The sequence below is a fragment of the Bactrocera latifrons genome, unplaced genomic scaffold, assembly GCF_001853355.1.
Source record: "Bactrocera latifrons isolate USDA-ARS-PBARC rearing strain unplaced genomic scaffold, ASM185335v1 scaffold_1, whole genome shotgun sequence".
NCBI lineage: Eukaryota > Metazoa > Arthropoda > Insecta > Diptera > Tephritidae > Bactrocera > Bactrocera latifrons.
Window position 1 is genome coordinate 789772 of NW_017534407.1, and position 17650 is coordinate 807421.

The following is a 17650-nucleotide window of genomic DNA, read 5'->3' on the forward strand; positions in this document are numbered from 1 at the left end:
GTAACCCTTCGAGCGTATTTCAGTTTAGCACGGTTCATTTCACACGCGATTTAAAGCTTTTAAGCAAAATATTGTACAAATCATTTGTGACAAGTGCTCGGCAGCGGTTTTTTCTTAATAGTTTTAGTGCTTCGAATTTAAAGATTAGATATTTTTTCATTTATTTTATTGTAAGTAAAACATGCGTGGAACGTACGAGCTTTCCCACTAGGCTTTTCGTGGATTTAGTTTCTGTTTCGTTTCAATCTCTTTCTCTGTTTTATTTTAAAAATTTATTTTCCTTCATTTTGGCACGCAATTTTCTCTTAAATGTTATCTTAAAAAATTATCAACACGTCTTTGTTTTACTAATACAAATACTTTTTATTACGTGGTATTTGAATACATGTATTTTAAAGGTGCAAGGAAATCAAAGCAGTTTGACTAATTGCCGTAACGTGACGAGAATATAAAACTGCATTTCTTTATGAGTATAGAAACCGAGGAAGTGAGCTTTGTGAAGTATAGAATTTTGAGAGACAAGTATGTAGTTAAAAGTCGAGTTAAGGCTACTTAACAAGTAAAAAGTCTTTTATGCAGATTTCTTGGCTTCCTAAATTTCCGTGATTTTGATCTGAAATGCTATCTGCAGAATTAGTTTGGAGATTATCGCGTTGACGCATATTCTGTCAAATAAGAAAAGTTTGCCATACAAGACCTTGTTTTGATTGTTTACTCTGTGTAGAAGTGAAGTTTACGAGATGCGTTCACAAAAAAAACGGTAATTATTGTTTTTGGAAACAAATACATATCGCTTTCAAGTAGTACCCATACGATATTATGCACATATGTACATATTCCAGCGCTTCTTCCAATCGTCGAAGCATTTCTCTAACACAATTCTAGCCGTTAGCGCTTTCAGTTAAAGTCCTCTTTATCTTTGGAAATAGCAAAAAAGCCACACGAAGCCATGTGTGATGCATATAGATGCTGGGGCATCGTTACGATATTAATCACAAGAATTCAAGGGCATATCGTTACAGTAGAATTTTCGGCCAAGAATTCACGAATAAATTCTTTTACCCATTTCTTTTAACAAAGGAAAATCGTCAAGCTCATAAAAACTAACCTCACCTTAGAGGTTGCCACAGACAAAGTAAGTAATGAATACTGCTGAACATTTTACCGTTTTTTAAATAAATTGACAATTGGACTCACCAAACCTTCGAAATATTAATTTTAAAATTATTTTCATTTTTTTTTTAAATACTATTTGTACCTCGTATGGTTCGATGTTGGTGCTTCCGAAAAATGAACTCAAAAGCTGAGGTTCGGAGTTAGTTCCGGAATAGACGTCCAGAAATGTGGACAAGCTAAATTGACTCTGCTCGTCACGCTTATCAGTTATAAAGGCTGTTTTTTCGGTTTTCAGGTAGATTATTATTATTATGTGCATAAAATTACAATGTTATGGCCAAGAATTTAGCTTTATAATAAAGAAAGGGATTTGTCACTATGTTGTAAAAATGATTTCTGGCAAGCCAGTCGCAGCGCATTCGATCCCAGAAGCCAACAATGCGAGATAATGCGTTCACCAAAAGTTCCTCTCGAAAATTAATTGCTTCGTTGGCTATAAGGCATGTAGCGTCGTCTTGTTGGAACCAAAGGTTGTCCACATCAGCATCCTTGAATTTAGGCATGGAAAAGTCATTAATCATGCGTCTATAGCGTTCCCCATAAGCTGTAACATTATAGTCGAAAGAAATTTTTTTCAAGAAAAATGAACCAACGACTTCTTCTGCCTTTAAAACATACCAAATAGTTACTGTTTAATGATGTACTCGTGTCTCGATAATGGCTTTTGGATTATCATCAAACTAAATTCGACAATTTTGCCCTATAATGTACATATTTAAAAAAGCTTCATGGCTAAACAAACTTTGTTTGTGAAAATAGGGATCGGTGGTCACCTCGTGTTGGGCCCATTCACGGAACATTCGATACGCTTAATGCTCGTTCGACATCACATCTTGCACAATTTGGGTTTTTAAGCCCGCAAGCCAATGCCATTCCGAAAAATCTTCCATAAAGTGGTGGAGCACAGCTCAAATTTTTGTGGTGGATGGACATGTTCGAGTCTCCTTCAATAATAAGTTTGTACGATTTCCAAACGTTGTTTTGCAGTAAATGTGTTTATTATAAAATAACAGCTGCCAGAAAAACCAACACCCTTTCATATATTTTGAATCATATTTTATACTTCATAGGGCCTCAAGTGCTTCCTTCCAAGTATTGTGGCAAATAAAATATAAACTGTTCAGGGTTTGAAAATAGATGCATTGGTGTGTTAATGAGACACTATTTTGTGGAGAAAAAATCTAGTGATACCAAAAAATTATGAGTGCTATACGTGAGTTGTGCCATATGTAGTGACTTGCTAATTTCATCGAGTACATTTTCAATTTCGATACGTGTATAAGTTTAATTTATAATAACTGCGAGGTTATTAAGTACAAGATATATTTTATAGTTAAAAGTTTAATTGCCATATTTCATGTACTGCTGCAGAAAAAGTTAACTTCATCAGAATGAAGGGGAAAAAGCGAGCCGAAACCAGATACCACGCATCATGAATTTTTTTCGGAGTTACATATCAGTAAGGAGTTCTATTTGGCCGTATTGAAGGTTTCGGGTCACGATTGTGACCGAATTTAAAGCCGAAAACGCAATGAATGCCATCGCTCAACCACCGTATACATCTGATTTGGCTCTGTGTGATTTTTTCTTGTTCCCGAAGCTGAAATTGCCGGTCCTTGGAACCCGTCTTCAGTCGATCGAAGAGATAAAACGAAATTCGCTGAAGGAGCTGAAGGCCATCCCAAAAAGCGCTTATGAAAAGTGTATCGAGGACTGGAAAAACGTTGATATAAGTCTGATATGAATTACTGTGAAAGCGAAAAAAAAAATATTGATGAACAACTAAATATTTTGCTTTTTATTTCCAATATCCGGGAACTTTTCTGCCATAATGTTTATGCGATGCAATTTTGTTCCGTGTATTTATCTCGAAATGTGCAGAAAAATTAGATTTAGTAGACTATATGAATAACTAATACTGTGGTTTGGTTTGTTAAAAAAATATTGCGAAAGATATATTATATTTATATATGACATAATTAGTTGGACAATGATTAAATTTAAAGAAAGTATGTACAAAACCATATACATATGCGTATACATACATATGTAATTAATAACACGTGCAAAATGGTCTAACATTTATTGGCATAAGCAAAATATCGCATCACCGACAACCAACAGGCAATATCTACTTCCACAATTCTTCTTGTTCGTTCTTTCCGCAAACAACCAACACACACACTCTCTGTTTCTCTCTCACCGTCTCTCACTCTCTTGCTCTATCAGTTATAGTAACGAACTGTTGTGTGCTCTTTGGCAGAATTTGATAACAAGCTGCGGTGTCCGAGTGGTTAAGGAGATGGACTTGAAATCCATTGGGTTCTACCCGCACAGGTTCGAGTCCTGTCCGCAGCGATGATTAATATTTTAGTTTTTCATTTAATGTCAATTTAAAAAGTCTAGTATTAATTTAAAAATGCTTGTAAATTGTTAGATATATTTTATAAATAATTAGGTCGTCTTTGCGTGTTTTCAAATAAAATTCACGAAATTTACAAAATTATTAAAACCCGCTTTTCTTATTTCATCTGCCTATTATTTCGTATTTTTTTGCATTTCCAGAGAAGACTTAGCATAGTAATCTATTATATATTTCATATCAGATAGAAGAAATGTCCATAAAATTAAAGTCGTTTTAAAAAAATCAGAAATTTTGCCAAATTTTCATATACTTATTATATACGTATACAGTAAAATATTTTTAACACAAAAAAATACACAATTCAAATTTGGGAATGTGTTCCACAATCATAAAAATCGTGTAAAATTAAAAAAACATGCAAATATTTTCTTAAAAAACCGTACAAAAAAAGTGATATTAAAATCCATTAAGCAGTAATAAAACAAAACAATTCATATTTATTACATGAAAATAACTTTAGTTTATAGTTAAAATTCAATCCAAGCACAAAAAAATTAGAAAAAGCTACCCATCGCTAGATAACAATCGTGTACGTTTATTTTAAAAATAGCACTGTCATCATAAAATATGTCTAAAACAACTGTTGGATTTTGTTCGAATGCCAAATTATCTTCATTATTAGCGAACTCTATAGGTTTTTTTGTTATAAAGTCTGTTAAAAGAAGTCGTTTTTTTTTTGGTTCCTCCAGTTTTTTAAATAATTCTTCATACCCAGAAGATTTGAGATTACGTGGGAATTGTAAAATACGCTTCATGTCAAAATCATGAGCAAGAAAATATTGTTCCAAACTTGAAGCGAATTTCAAGCCATCACGAATTAAATTAGCTATTAAACCTGACCTTCGTCTTCGTCTTCGTCGATAGCGACATCTTTATTCTCATTTTCAGCCTTTTCATGGATGTTTTCAAACCCATCGCCACGAATATTATTTGAAAGATTTATAATCTCATAACAAATTTCTGATCTTTGCACAACTGAAGTTCCACTTTGAACAAAAGCTCGTAAAATGTTTTTCCAACAATCATTTAAGATTGATTGCCGCAACTGCATGGCAAAAGAAACATGTTTAATGCAATCCATAATATTAAACTGTTTCCATGCTTCCATAATATGGTATTCAAATTTTTTCCCTTCCTCCTATGCTGCTATAATGACCTGATCGAGTGGTTGAATTAGAGAAGTGGTATCAGGCGACAAAAACAGTAATTACAGCTAGATACATTATTAACAAACAAAAGTATTTTAAACTCTAAACCTTCTATATTTCTGGACTTCATGTCATCCATGCCTTTTTACTCGCCCTTAACTCTACAGGTTCATTTAATGTGCTTACTTTTTAAAGCTCTTGACATAAGGGTTATGTTGATTAAGAGTGGCTTCACCATTTTATCGAGATGCGTTACTGCAAAGTAAGAGTCACCCGATATTTGACTACTTTAAAGCCACCAGCTGAGATTTGCTGTTGCGGCATCGTCTACGTTAAATATTTGATGTGGAGTATAGCTGTCCTCTTGAATTATTTTTGATAGTTTATGCGGATAGTTTTTGCAACATTTTCGTCTGCTGATGCCAGTTCTCCTTGAATTTTTACATTGAGAAAAATTTGTGTCTCTACAGAAAACCTGTCAGCTCTCGGTGGCTTGCATTGAAAGCAATTTTATTAGTTCCTTGATGTGATACCGATGGTTCGAACTCCTGAAGTTGGTTGGATGTTCTATGTAATTTCTATTTAATAATTTTCCCATTAATATGATTTTTTCCCCGTTAAACTTCAATCCAAAACACCATATGTTTTTCAGTTCTCTCCAAAGGAGAATTTCGATTATAAGAAATTGTTCTTGACGAACCGTGTTATTTCAAAATCCTGTAAAAAAAGACCCTGTAAAAAATATGTATGTATATATATATGTAAATTTAGTTATACTATATGTGACCTGGTCTACGGAAAGGGGGCTTAGGTGTCAAAAAATCTTAATTGATTCGGATGGAAGATGAGATGCTTTTTCACGTGATAGAATCCAAAAAGTCATAAACTAGTTTTCGTCCGTTGCTTTTAACTTTTTCTTGACTTTTGTAAAGTCATTGTCATTGGTCATTTCACCTAAAGCTGCATATATAAAGCTTTGAAGCTTACTTTTAATTAACTGATCTTGTTAAGGGATCAGTGTGACCCTCCGAAAAATCACTGCTTTTAGCGATTTTTTTTTTTAATGTTGGAATTAACTAATCGGTCCGATTTTTTTATAAAAGAAATACATACATTACGAATTAAAAATGTTTTTTTTTCTTGTTTAATAAAGTCGGAGCTCTCAGTACTCAGTATTAAGTTTGCAACGGAGTTTGTAATATATCCTGTTTAAGATGTGAAAATTTGTGAAGGAATAATCAAGAAATATATTAATTATTGAAGATTGCTTGAATAAAATATCGAAGCAATGCAATCTACTTTTCATATCCATCTAAGCTCTTCAAGAACTTTTTATTTAATCTTGATTGCACTGCCAACAACAATATTGGTAAGTATTGAATAAGAAAAACATCATGAATAAGTATTTCGAAAAGACGACGCAAGCCATCCATCAAATACAAACGACCCACTCGGGCAGCACACAAAGTACTATTAAAGTGTAAGTAATAATATTTTATACAAATATTGTGTCCGCTGGTATGTAACCACGAATAAATTATGCTATGAATAGCTAAGAAAAAAAATGCGGAAGACAACTCTGCTGAGCATAATGCTCGCGGCAAACATGAATTCGTGGTGCAACCGGCAACAATGTACACATAACTGACAGGTTGATGCAAACGCAGAGTGGACACGCAGGACTAAACAGGACATCAATCAAAAGAAACATGACATAAATCAGAGATTTGCAAACAATGCGAAAGGAAGGGCGTAAATGAGGAGTGTATGGAAAATATTTTTCGTAAAATGATAAGTGTTTCGAAACGGAAGCAAAAATGAACGAAGCAATCAATGGCTGTCAATGTCTACTTGTGGCTTAACGGTATATATGTGCACATATTTTTCACACTAAATAACGCCTTTACTGGTGTACAACCAGCTCCAAATATCTATTAACTATACCTTACCATGCATATGTATAGAAACATTTCTCGCCAAAGAGCAACATGTTCCATTCATTCAAACAAACTACTTTCGCCTAATATTACGACCAAGTAAATTTTCATAAAACGTCTTTGGCAGAGTAAACAGTGGCACGTCGCATAACAAAGAGTCTGTAGAATTAAAGTGTTTATACAGGGACTTAAATGAAGGGACTTTCAGAGTTAACAACAATATCAACCTTGAAATCACTATTGCCAATAGGTGCTACTTTGCTTTCTCGACGAACTAGACACGTCCCTTCTTGCCATATTCTTGACCTGTTATATGATGCTGAATCATGGACAATAATATCATCTGACGAATTGGCTTTAAGTGTGTTCATGAGAAAGATTTTTCGTAAGATTTATGGTGCATTGAGAATCGGCAACGGCGAACACCGCAGTCGATCTAACTACACGAGATATACGGCAGAATTGGCATAGTTTAGCGAATCAAGACACAGCTTGAACTTAGAAAATATACCCTCAGTATCCGGCGGCGGAAGCAGAGAAAGTGGAAAGCCTCCAGATCGTTGGTGCGCTGTTGTCAGCTCGTCTCTAACGGCGTAAACGGTGTCTCTACCAGTAAGGAAGAAACCCATTTAGGGATGTTTCATCGTGTAGGCTGAATTTACCAAACGTTGTGCCAAAGTTACCTTCTTTGCCCACCTAGGCGTTTAGGTCGCAAAGCACGAATTTGATATCGTGACAGGGGCAGCTCTCATAGGTGCGTTTGAAGCGGCGTTTGAAGCGACCTTAGAAGACATCTTTTTTAACATCGTCCTTCTCTTCCGTCGGGGCGTGGGCGCAAATCAGCGATATGTTGAAGAACTTCGTATTGATGCGGATTGTGGCTAGACGTTCCTCCAACGGAGTGACTGACAGTACTCGGCGACGGAGTCTCTGTCCCACCACGAATCCCACACCGAACCTGCGCTCCTTTATATGACCACTGTAGTAAATGCCACAAAGACCTACTCGCCTCAGTTCTTGTCCCGTCCATCCAATTTCAGGTGCATGCACTGAACTTATAATCCTTAACACGTCCTCAGGGGTCGTCATCAAAAGGGGGATCTCTCATCCGTGGCTGTTTTCTTCCTTTCATTCGGGGCGTTTTTATGTGGCGGATCTCAAACCCAGCGCACAACCCTGGGAAGAGATGTTTCGCCTTCTCACTTTAGCTCGCTTTCATTTGGATGTTTTTTGATTACCCAAAGTATACTTGCTCTAAGACCGGAGGTCGTGAGCTGCTTAAGTCACATGTAAAGTATCGTTTCTTGTCGCTCCCAAGGGAATGGCGCTCAGGGAACTTTTCTCACTGCATGAACTTCTACACATGGTCACATCTATAATTCTCCTAATAGAAATACAAAGAAATTTCTTCTGAGTACTCACTGAACATCTCCTAAAAAAACCTCTTAAAAGTAACAACTTTGTGTGGCTCAACTAAACACTGTACCAAACCTACATTAGCCAGTGTGGCAGTCATGGTTATTAGAATGCCAAAAAAGCACATAAAACGAATTGATAGTAGCAGCTCCTCCGGCTAGGAACCACATATAACAGCGGCAATAACAAAAATGTGGCGAGTATACAAATTCAGTCTGTTTATTTACATGGTATCGTATGTGCTTTACATATGTGCACGCCAAGAGATCGTCCATACGGATTGCCACACATCACACATGTTGTTGCGAGTACACACGTATGTTGCCTGCAAGCGATATCGCATCCATATCGCAACAGAAGTCAGGCAACAGCAGCACGCCTGTCTGCCCGCATGCATACAGCTACACACTACCAAAAATACGCCCTGCACCGCGCTGCACGACACCAAAGCGATTTGGGTCGACATTTTCATATATATATGTATGAGCTTCTGATTATGTGCTCGTCTTTGTATGTACATATCTATGCATATAAAGGTTTTGGATGTCAAACTAGCAAATGTTGGTGGCAACGAAGCAACACCATGTAACTACAAGCGCTGGTACTGCGTACGCTCCCACATTATGCTCGCTCCATTGCTCTCCTCCAATCAATTTCCTCTTTCAATCTATCAAGCCACGCTCTGTGCTATTCTTTGTTAAGTATTGTGTTGGTAGTTCAGGTAGTAGGGGTATTTTTCGTTACTAACTAAGCGTACCCAGATGTAGCCTCCATTTTGAATTTTCCATTGGATCACTTGCTTTTCCCCAACTGGCTCCGCCCTCAGTGTATTGTGTGAACTCACTTTGGTTGACTGACTCTTCGTTGTTTCTCAGGCATGCGCTTTAATTTGTGCTCCTTCGATTTCGAAGATATTGAATAATATTCGAGTTTTTCGGTGGTGTGCAAAACTTTTTACAGGCTGGAAGATGTTGGATTTCAGTGCGAAAAACTCTTGCGAGTTTAAAAATTACGGAGAAGAATATTTTAATTTTTTATATTTCCGTCGGCGGAAAGAAAGCCACCTAAGTGCGAAGTTATTTATGTGTTTTTAGATTTTAATAAGAAATTAGCATTGCAGGGCCTGCGAATGCAGTTAAGTTTTAAAAAACTTGAGTGTCGTATTGTAGTTAAAATACACAGTTTTTGTAAAAAAATAAATATTGCAAAAATTCGTAGACTGGGGGAGTATTCACGAAATTTTAATTTATATAATACAAGTAAAGTAATAAGGTCATAAAATATAGCATTATGTATATACATATATAAGGTGTAACCGCACATTTTATACTCTTGTAATTTACAAGCATCGAATGTGGCGAGGCTTTATATTAAAATATCTATGAGTGTACATATTATATTTCCACGTAATTTAATGAATATCACTCACCTGACCAACATACTCGACACAAGGTCTGCTAGAATAATATATACATAAACTAGGACATGTAGAGTATATGGAGTAACTCGTGGACCGATTCACATGTTTTTGGCATTAAACTATAGATATCTAACAGATTGACAGATATGTATATACGGTATATAGCCAACTGTACGTACATATAAGGGGTAATACAAGTAAGGTCGCAACTATGGTATACCAATTAGTTGGCACTACTACATACCATTACTAAAGTGTGATCCATCCGATTTTCACTAAAACACAGAAACTTCAAATTTAATGGGAAATTTTTATTATTTATATGTGTGATATCACGCGATCTTGTATCACGGGATCTTGGTGGCCAAGGAAGTGAAACCAAATGTCGCCGAGATCACGAGCCCCAATTTCAGGCATCAAATAATCGGTTATCATGGCAATAATTGTCGCCATAAACGATTACGTTCTCGCCGGCATCATTATTGAAGAAATATGGGCCGATGATTTCACTAAATCGTTTTTTTTTTATGATGAAATGAATCTCTGCAGGTTTTTCGTCGTCCCAAAGGCGGCAATTCTGCTTGTTTACATACCCATTGAGCCGTAAATATGCCTCATCGCTGAACAAAATTTGGCGCGAAAACATCGGATCTTCTTCTAGCTTTTCAAGAGCCCTTAGAGCGAAGTGATGTCGAAGGTCCAGCGGTTTTAGTTCTTGCATAAGCTGTATTTTATGCGCTTTCAATAAATATATCGACGTAAACTACGCCAACTATTTTTTTTTTTTTTTGTTTTTTTTTTTTGTTTTGCTGCGAACGGTGCCTAATCGACTCTCCTCGGTCTTCGTGAACAGTCTCAGCTACGGCTGTTATATTTTCTGCACTGCTTGCTGGACGTGGTCTATGCGGAATCGAATATTATCCAATACTGAATACTGGGTCTCAAAATGGTTGATGGTGTTACGAATAGTACGCTCAGTAGGCCGATTATGTTGACCATAAGTTGAGCAAAGCGTGCAAAACACATGAAATTCCAAACAATACCGATCAAAAATAACATGACAGCTTGGAAAGATTCCCGCGAGAGCTGCCAAAAAAGGCTATTAAAAAAGTGAATATACTTAGATCACCCGTTAGAAATATATGATATCTGAGTTTCATATATTATCTTTAAAATATAAGTTATATACATTGTGGTCCACACATCTGGTGGTTGTTGCCCGATTTCGCCCTTTTTCACTAAGTAACGTACTAATATTATATCAATGTGCACATCGATTTCTTAGATTTAGTATTCCCTCTAAAAGAAAAAAAAATGGTTTTCGAAAAATCTATTCAAAGGAACATATGTAAATGAGTTTACTAAATTTCTAGATTTTAGATTTCTGATGTAATATATTTATATACATTTGATTTGGATTTTTTACGTTCAATATGGTGTATATCATTATTTTAATATATTACATAAATATATATACCAGTATGAGAAACTTAACATTCCAATAACATGCCAATTTTAATTTTAAAGTATTCAATCTAAGGTGAAATACTATCAACAACAGCAGAATAATAAAATAAGATTTTGTTTTGCTATGAAGTTAAACATAGGAACAGAATATAAATGGAATTTTTAAAATCTAAACACGTCACCAATTTTTTATACTCTTGCAACATGTTGCTACAGAGTATATTAATTTTGTTCACCTATATCGCTTGAAACTAATCAAAATAGATACATATATAGTTATATATTTATATATAAATGAGCAAGATGACGAGACGAGTTGAAGTAAGAGTGATTATCTATCCGTCCGACTGTACAAGCTGTAACTCGAGTAAAAATTGCTATTGCAGTTGGGCGAAAATCGGATTGTTGCCACTAACACAAAAGACTAAGTCAACTAAAGTCAAATCAATCAAGTTTATTCAGAGCAAAAAATATTTTGCTGTACCTTCCGTCAGGGTGAAAATAGATGACATTGTAGAACAGCGCCACTCACTTCCCATATAATGGTTTTAAGACATCAGAGACATTCGGTTTTACACACAAGGTGGTACAAGAGGGCTTAATAGAAGCTGGCAGCAAAATTGGATACGCTGATCATCCTCTTGTTCCACCCCGTGTGTAAAATTGTCTTTAAAGTATGCTATCTCTAGTGTAAAATTGTATCATAACCCCTCCCAGGACGCGCAATATTTGTGTTGACTCTTTGCCGAATATATAGGTCACTGAATTAGATATTTTATTAAAATGCGCAAAGAATTCTGTCCTGATAATAGTATGTCGAAAGTGACTTGAATCGGGTTACTACTTCCCTTAATACCCATATATCTAATATAAAGATTTTTTGAATTTCCGGTTGACCTTATATTACATGTATCGGAAATTTGAGCAATCTGAATGAAATTGAGTACCAATACTCCATCTAGATTTTCAAACTTCCAGTTGGCTTTATACCGTATATATCTGTTGTGCTGTATTCATGGAAATTAAACCAAAACTTATTTCATTCAAAAAGTGAAACAAAACATTGCAGAACAAATCTTATTCTGGTAGACATGCTGATTATAAGTTTCTGTCAGATTTCTGCTGTAAGTTTGTTCCAATACGCTGTCACTTGTTACCAAAGTTCGCCAATATTTTGGGGAACTGAATCGATACTTACCAAGGACTTTTTGAGTTTTCCCCAAATATGTTATATTGAGTTGGTGTCCGGTGGTCAATCGAAAACTTCAATTTATTTATCTTGGAATCAACGTTTTCTAACTTTTGCGATATGCGTGGGGTCATTATTCTGGTGAAAAGTTAGTTTAAGTCCATTGACTTAGGCTTCTTAAAAGGTTTTGATCCAAAATATGAATATAACCGAATGCAATCATTCGTCCTAGAATGCTGTGACATTTTCCGACCATACTCGTATTCCAATTCATTCAACCTTATAGCATCAACGAACCGCCACCAAAATATTAAGGTTAGCCTTACGTGACTCGACAATAGGGGTTCACCAATCTGACACCACACCCATTGCCTCTCATCTAATCCATATAATCTTCCAATTCTTGAGTATTAAATTATTGTGCTTTCTTGATTTTGTGGCTTTGGTGGCTTTTCGATTCCGAACTTGATAAATTCTCTTATACTGAACTTCGGGTCCCGACGAAGTTGGTCAGACTCAACACGTTTGGCGATGTATCATCGTGGAGACTGAATTTACCATTCGTTGTGTGTGAGAATGTTCGGTTACACCCAAATTTAGCCCTTCCTTATTTGTTTCTAATATATATGTATGTACTAATACTTTCTTCTTCTTCCCATTTAAAAGTTGCTATTCATAAATCCAAAACTCGAAATTTCAAGACTCAAAACTCACTTGCAATAAATCAAAAATGAACAAGTGACCAGCGTCATCCAATAGCAAGCATTGACTTCCCCTCCCAACAATTTAGCATTATCTTCAGCATTGTCACATACTAAAATGCCCACAGCCTCCACCACCAACCAGACAACAACACGTGCACTCCTTCACAGCTGTATTTTTGCATTACAAACAGAATCTTTGGAAACCCATCACCATTGGTGACATAAGCCGATTTAAGATTCCAACGCTTGTCCATGGTAAGAACATTACCTAACCGACAACAACAGCAACAACAACAATGAAATACTATCGGTGTGGACGCAATGGCCACTTCAGTATAAACGGATAAGTGGCCGACGGCTAGGTTGGCAGGTCGGTAATTTTTGGAGAATATTTTCACTGCATTTCAGCAGATTCTCCTGGCCTCACAGAAACAATGAAACCCGAGCATGCATGAGCGTGGTAGCTGATATATGTGCTGTATGTGTTTCATTGTCGCACAAATGCGATTACCTGTATTTGCCTATTTGTCGATGCGGTGAAAGCTGCTCAGGCCATGGTGGTGATTGTGATGGTGACGATGGCGTTGAGATTGTGGTTAGCCTCGAACGCAATAGCAACCCTCAGCAGCTTAAGTATGTGAAAGTATGAATGCATACATACGTATGTATGTGTACGGGTGCTTGTGAGACACCCTGCAGCAATGTAAATATTGTGAGCCATCATGAATGTTAATCGGCTCCTGGTGTCCACAAATTCACACAAATTTTTGCGTTGGTGAACATGCATCAATGGCATATATTGTCATCGCACGTTTTTAAATGTTATGTGCAAAGACAAAGGCAACAAAAAGGGTCAAAGTGTCGCATAAATTCGACTTTGTGTAATTGTAGAATTTATTGTTTGTTTTCGGTTCAGTTCGTCTTCACTTTCGTTTAAAAGAACGCTATGTGGCGAATACCTGTTGAAAGTTTCATTATTCACAGTTTTAGCGACAATTTTGTATATTACAACCGAAGTCTCGATCCTTATATATACGGCTTAAGGAAATTATGAACCAATTTCAACAATATTTTCTCTCAAGACTGACACATTTGGGATGCTTTTGCAAGAAATAAGCATTCAACATGTCACTAATTTAAAAATTGGGTGTAGTGTGAACACTATCCAATGACGAACATTTTTATATAATGTGGAGGGTTGTGATGATAGCTCTAGGTTCAGACGTATTCTCGCAAAAGACTAGGTCTCCTTTGTTATCTTACGTACGGAAATGGGTAATAAGCCATAAACAGAGAAGATACATTTTGCTCCTTGAAGCTCACTTCCCAAGCTATACGTTCTCTGGAGCGATATCTTTCGAAGTGCTGCAACATGATTGCGCGATCTTTGCTGACCTTCTGGATGAACGGTACTTGGTCTGGGCGATCAATTCGTTCAAACCTTTCAAATCCACGGAACAGGATGGAATTATACCAGCACAGCTGCAGCAGACTGTTAGTCATGCAACTGGTTGGCACCTATTTATGCGAACTGCATAAGACTGGGTTACATCCCCGGGGCTTGGAGATGAGTCAGAGTTATGTTTAAGGCTGTGAGGGCTTCCACGTTACGGCCAAAGACTTTAGGCCCATCAGCTTATCCTCCTTCCTACTAAAAACTCTGGAGAGACTGATGGACTAATAAATAGGAGAAACCACCTTTCCCATTTGTAGGGCCTTAGACACTTGGGAGTGCATACCTTCAAACATAACACCGAACTGGCGGAAGTGGAAATCGAATCCATCCACAGAGAGGCCGTACAATGCGCACCAAAGACGCCATTGCTGCTGTGGAGCAGAGTATCGAAGAAGACCCGAATGAGTTCATCCGGCATCGCTCGGAATAATTGGAGCTATTTACACATCTAACTCATACAAGAAACCAAACGACCATTAGGTGCGTCGCACGTTCGGTGAATGGACTCTGAACTCCTGATGGCCATCGATTTCGATTTTCCCAAAAATAGTTTGTTCACCGAAGAAGCTCCCTTTTGGTTGAATGGATACGTCAATTCACAAAATTGTCTTATTTGGAGTGATGATAATAGAAGGTTTGTCTTAAAGAGATAACTCTCACGGGAAAAAGCATTGTATGAATATTATGTTTAGAATTCCACTATTACTTTTCAAGTTTAACAAATTTAACATTTGTCACTTTCTCATGTCTTCTCGTTACAAAATTGAAATATTAATGAGCTCGTTTCCCCTTCAATATTACTTAGCAGACAATTTGAAGCCAACATAGTCCGGCCACACATATTTTCCAAAATCAGAAGCATAGACAATAAAATCCTGGTCATGATACGCAGATCAGGCGATTGTTATGCGCCTGACATGATGTTATCTCTCGCACATCTCATCAAAACGTCAATGCGGCCGACAAGTGCGAAGTGTGAAGTATGAATTATCCTTTTTTGCGGCATAAGCGGACATGAGTAACAATGTGGTGATAATTGTTAAAAAACATAAGCTGCGTGAAATCCAGCGAATTCAATTTTACGCGTTCTTGGATTGCTGTGTCGTTTAATATGATTTCGCGCAAAGCAGTGAAAAAGGAAAGCCGAGTGACATCGTGTCGGGTGGATGGAGAAAGCGACAAACTGACTGCAACGACAAGTGAAACACACATAATATTTGCTCGCCTTTACATCGCCATCCGATTAAGGGCGATAACAAAATATGAAATTAATTGCTTCCCTCCTCTAGTTCAGGGTAAAAAAGTCATGTCCTTGTATGGAAAACTTTTTTTCTTTTAGAAGATTACTTCACGAAATTTCCCATGCATATTTCTCCAATGCAACGAAATTATTTAGATCGTACTACTATAGCATATAGCTGTCATGCAAAGGGATCGATCAAAATCCAAACCGTATAAAGAATCTTTATTTGTGAAAGGTATTATCGCTTCGCTTCAAGCTTTCTCTTGTTTTTTTTTATACCCTGAACAGGGTATATTAAGTTTGTCACGAAATTTGTAACACCCAGAAAGAAGGGTCGGAGATCCTATAAAGTATATATGTAAATGATCAGTATGTCGAGCTGAGTCGATTTAGCCATGTCCGTCTGTCTGTCCGTCTGTCTGTATATATACGAACTAGTCCCTCAATTTTTAAGATACCGTTTTGAAAATTTCAAACGTTATTTTCTCTTCAAGAAGCTGCTCATTTGTCGGAACTGCCGATATCGGACCACTATAATATATTGCTGCCATACAAACTGAACGATCGGAGTCAAGTTCTTGTATGGAAAACTTTCACATTTGACAAGATATATTCACGAAATTTGGTACAGATAATTTCCTGAGCCAATAATGTAATCTCCGAAAAAAATTTTCAGATCGGATTACTATAGCATATAGCTTCCATACAAACTGAGCACATAATTACTAACAGAAATGCATTGTTGAAGGGTATTTAGCTTCGGTGCAACTGAAGTTAACGTTTTTTCTTGTTTTCTGTACATATTCGATTTTAACATAAAATGTGGGCTGCCTGCAGTGGTGCATTTTTTACCACTTACCAAGATAGTAATCACAAAGCATATAAAAAATCCATATAAATAGTTCAAATGGGAAAATAGTAGTTAAATGGCATTATAAAAATGCAACTTTGTTGGAAAGACTTTATTCTAAAGCCACAATCATGAAGTTGCAATCATTTTACTAGCTTTTTATGCAACAGTCCAGATTTGTAATAAAAGTTTTAGTACTTTCTCAGGCATTTATTGTGTTTAAAAGTAGGGCAATAAAAATGTTGCCAAAATGTATTATATTGCTTAGCAAATTTCGTTTTCTGCAACTACATAGTTTCTTAATTTGAATATGCATCAGGGCGTAGAATTATCATGCAAGCTTAAAGCTCTAGCCAATTTATGAATTTATTCGTAAACTAACAAAATATAACGCCAGTAAATAAATTTTCATTTGTTCAATAAAGTCGGAGGAACATTGCATAATGGAGAGCCGATTAGCTCAATAGTAATGGACAGTTACCAAAGCAATATAATTTTTGTCCTATCATCAAAACTGAACTTGATTATCAAACTTTTTCTGTCTTTTTTCGTATCCAGAGGTGCCCAATGAAACCGACATGCTCTACTTCAAAATGGGGAAATAATGCGTATACTAAGATTTGGTATTTACCAGTTTATTCATTTTTCAAAATACTTTATGTACTACTTGTACGCGATGGGCGGAATTTTTTTGGCTGGCGTTTTCAAATCCAATAAATTATCATTAGTGTTTAGTATAAGCTTGTCTTTTTGAAGTACTTAAAGTACATTTGGGGATTTTTACGATTATATAAATTACTCAACAAAGAAGTTTCATTCAATTTTATTTACGGCCAAATTTTGAACAAGAAAAACGTCAGCCAGAAGATTGTAATCCAAGCGATTTAATATAAATATATACTATATATAACTCAAACACTGACCAAAAAACTCGGCATAAGATTTGCTGGAAAAACGAAAATCATTATATCGTCACCTAAAATGCAAAATAACGTATGATCAAAAAATTCGAAATTGAGTGTTTCTTTGATTACGACCCACTACTTCAAATTACATACATATAAGTACATATCTACAACATTTTAAGGTTCTGCTATCAGATATAACCCAGTCTTTACCTATATTTAAATTTTGTTTAACTCATGTTCCATTTTATAACGTGTTTCATTATTTCTCCTGCAAATTTCCGAAATGTTATTTTGCATTTTAGGTGACGATA

General features: G+C 36.2%; 1 non-coding gene across 1 annotated transcript; it reads left to right on the forward strand.

Annotated features, from left to right (window-relative positions):
* The first annotated feature begins 3452 nt into the window (after nucleotides 1–3452).
* On the forward strand, nucleotides 3453–3534 carry Trnas-uga. Its single transcript has one exon. It is a non-coding gene; the product is annotated as a tRNA-Ser (tRNA).
* The last annotated feature ends 14116 nt before the right edge of the window (nucleotides 3535–17650 follow it).